Source organism: Amphimedon queenslandica, unplaced genomic scaffold (assembly GCF_000090795.2).
Source record: "Amphimedon queenslandica unplaced genomic scaffold, v1.1 AMPQUscaffold_10803, whole genome shotgun sequence".
NCBI lineage: Eukaryota > Metazoa > Porifera > Demospongiae > Haplosclerida > Niphatidae > Amphimedon > Amphimedon queenslandica.
This window is the reverse complement of record NW_003548949.1, coordinates 1-3769: the sequence shown is the minus strand read 5'-3', so window position 1 is coordinate 3769 and position 3769 is coordinate 1. Positions and strand designations below refer to the sequence as shown.

Genomic DNA, 3769 nt, shown 5'->3' with positions numbered 1-3769 from the left:
TGTTGCAGTATCTACATCTGTAGGCACTTATAAAGGACCCAGTCAACTACTTTAAACCTTTACCTAACTGCTCAATACCTTACCTGTCTGTATTAAGCTTCCAAACTAATACAATAATCCCACAAAAATGTACTGTTGGTTCTGCTCTTCCTCCATTGAAATAGCACAAGGTCAAAGAAAAGGCGTGACTATGAATATACTTAACACAAACGCGGATGATGCATAATGGTGAGTGTAGTAGTAATGCGCTCACGTGACCAGTCTCCAATCCCTCTAACAGTCGTATATCTATGCCTCCCCACAGGTAGAGGGACTCTCCTATTACAGGAGCTTTGTGACTAGCTCTCATTTTGAAACCTGTAGTAATGAATAATGATAGAAAATGAAGACAATGACTATAAAAGAATAAATAGAAAGAGAGAGAGCATGAAGACAGAGAAGGAGGGAAAATGGTATCATGGTAGGGAGACTGACTTTTTCCAGACATCCTTTTCTAAACTAGACTACAGTAAAATAAACAATGAGCCACGCCTATTATTAAAAATAAATGCCTATAAAAAAACCTGGGCAGTTCTCCCAGTGGGAAAGACAAGGGACAAGCAAAACCTCCTTTCTCTTTACTGGCAAAGACGCGGGGACCCTGGGCCTGGACAGCATCTACTGGCTAGGACTCAACGGACTAGAAGAACTAATATCTATTGATCCCTCCTTCAATAAATACACTGATACTCTATTCTCTGAAGCCTCCAGGGACTTTGAAAGGAGCATCCTAACGCAAGAGGCAGTGAAGAAAGTAGAGGAGAGCATATCCAGATTCCTCCGTTTATTATCTCCGTATTTCATAATTTTCATGCTATGCCCCGCTCACAAGTGCCTGGAGTTCACAAATGCAACATTGATGGAGTGTGTCCTACCGTATTACAAGACAAACCTATTTGCACACGTCGTTCAAATACTACGACTGGACGACCACGCCTCCTTCTGGTCCTGGCTGTCTCCTATCTCTCGACTTTCATTAGTACAACATTGTCTCTCTAAGGGTCCGTTCCTCAGTTTTATATGTAACATGGTAGCCTCTTCTGTTTCTGAAGAGGAAGGATCCTCTTCTAATAATCCTCGTCATGTTCTGATATCATTTTATGCGAGCACTGTGTGTGAGGTGGTATTGGAGTCTTGGAGAGGGGTCCGGTTAGGGAGGAGCTCATTGGGGGACTCCTCCCATTCATTGTTAATGGTCTGGTGTCTAATAGTGTGGAGTATAGATGTGCTACGTATATGGTATCAGGTTTACTGGCCTCCAAGACACAACTGAGCACTAAAGTTATTAATTCATTACTGGAATCAATTATTAACGTGAGCCATAATTAATGATTTTTTATTATTAATTATTATTCATCTCGATAGCAAGTTGCAATGTTATAAGTGCATTTATTTTTTGTTTTTATTTTATAGAATTCCATTCCTAGTTTGATTGAAGAGGCTGTACAGTGTATGCTGCTAGTTGCTTCTAGTTCAGATACATTAAGAACTCTGACTAAAAAGTATCCATTATATTGCATGTACATGTACTTGTATCATATTACATGTATACTCACAGTATTTTTTGTAATTGTATTTATGATATCATTTTCTGCATGTCCTGTTCATAGATTACATATGAACATCAAATTGTTATATGTTCATATCAAAATTTATAATAAAAGTAGAGAAATTTTTGAGCTATATTGCCTTGAGGTTTTAATAACTTTCTGATTATGCATGTACATGTACATTACACATATAATTGTAATTCCTTTTATTTCTAGGACTGTGAAAAGTATTTTATCAAAAAAGGATTCATTTCTACCAGCACTGCAGGAACTAAGCACCCATACTGACTCATCCTACCTGTTGAGACCAATATTCAGGACAATACTTCCATCAATTGACTTTGAGGGGGTCTGAAACTAAAGCAGAGGGTCTGGGACAGGTTTTATATGATTTATCCAGTAAGACTGCATTAGAGGCAGCGACTGTTTCATATAATTATTACAAAGTAAATTGATTATTTACATGTATTTTGCTGGTTGTATTTGATGAGAATTTGTTTGTTTTATTTTTAGGGATTTATTGGAGCAGTTCTGTACTAGTAATAAAAGTGGTAAAAAGTCAGCTGCTATGAAATATCCTTTTTTAACTGAAGTAGTACAAGCATTGACTAACAAGTGAGGACATACTACACAGACATGGGGTCAAGCACTTGGTGCTTGTACTTAAGCACAAAGAAGCACACCTTTTAAGTACTTAATGCTGCTTACAAGTACCTTTTCAATATAATCTGTGTGCTTTGTACTTGTACTTAATTACTTTTACAAATTTACAAAAGTACTTTTAAGCACAGCAAAAATTGTACATGGATAGTGTACATGTATAGTGGTTACACAGTCCAATAAATTGTAGTAACAGCAATACCATATACTGGGATATTTTCGCGTCGCTAAATTTTCGCGAATTTTGCATCTGTAAGATTTCACGAAATAATATTTTCACGAATAGCCTATAAACTCCACCACGTGGCAATGGAAATTTAGAATTTTGCGATTTTTATTTTCGCGACAGAGCAAAAAACGCGAAATTCACGAAAATTTTGCTACTCGAAAATTTCCCAGTATACAGTATACAAGTTTAGTAGCACATTGTGTGATTGTGTGCTAGCTTGAAGAACAGTAATGGCATCACCATTAGTGGTATCATCACCAATCACTCCAAAGCTCCTACTGTTTTCATTTATTATGAACAATTCACAGAGTTAATGTATACTAGATGCAATAGTAAATTAAATGACTAAGTGCATGTACATGTACAATAAACAACTATAATTGTAATTTCACTATAATTGTTACACTTAATGAATATCTAGTATACTTATTAATGTATTTAAGCACTCTGGAGAATGCTTGTTCTTGTACTCAAGCACTTATGGTGAAGCTAGGGATTGTGCTTGTGCTGGTACTTCTAACACATTTAAGTGCTTGTGTTTGTGTTTAAGTACATTTCATAGTGCTTTGCCCCATGTCTGATACTACATGTATCCAGACGCTCATATATACATTTTTATGTAAATTGACATCCTTATGCTATGTAGAAAGTTTAAGATGATTCCAACTTAAATTTTTTGAGTTATAGACCATCAAAAATAGGCCAATTTTTGAAAAAATCCCTGTACTATTATAGCTAAAAAATCGCTAAAAAATGACCCCCAATTTTATTACATTTTCTGATGCATATTGATGTAGTTATGTTGTGTAGAAAGTTTGAGTTAATTCTGACTTCAATTTTTCGAGTTATAGCCATTTTAAAAAATATGCCAATTTCTGAAAACGTCCCTGTACTATATATAATATAGCCCATGGTTTTTTCCAAAAAATGGCTAAAAAATGATCCCCAATTTTTATTACATTTTCTGATACATGTTGATGTAGTTATGTTGTGTAGAAAGTTTGAGTCAATTTCGACTTCATTTTTTTTAGTTATGCCATTTTTTAAAATGTGCCAATTTCTGAAAAATTCTCTGTACTATAGCCCATGCTATGTATTTATATGTATTACTTAACAGTATCTTGTACATGTATATGTACATGTACATGTACATACATTGTACGTTAAATACATTTTAAGTTTGTATTCTCTTATTCATCTTCCTTTTATACCTCATCAGTTATCCTTGAACAATGATGTCCTTAATTTCTATCATCACGACACTTCTGTACGACTATCGGCCGTCAAATCT

General features: G+C 35.1%; 1 long non-coding RNA gene across 1 annotated transcript; it reads left to right on the top strand.

Moving 5' to 3' along the window:
* Nucleotides 1-1452: 1452 nt before the first annotated feature.
* LOC105315345 (uncharacterized) lies at nt 1453-3768 on the top strand. The gene is made up of 4 exons (XR_002188979.1): nt 1453-1541; nt 1806-2035; nt 2103-2204; nt 3698-3768. It is a non-coding gene; the product is annotated as an uncharacterized LOC105315345 (long non-coding RNA).
* The last annotated feature ends 1 nt before the right edge of the window (nt 3769 follows it).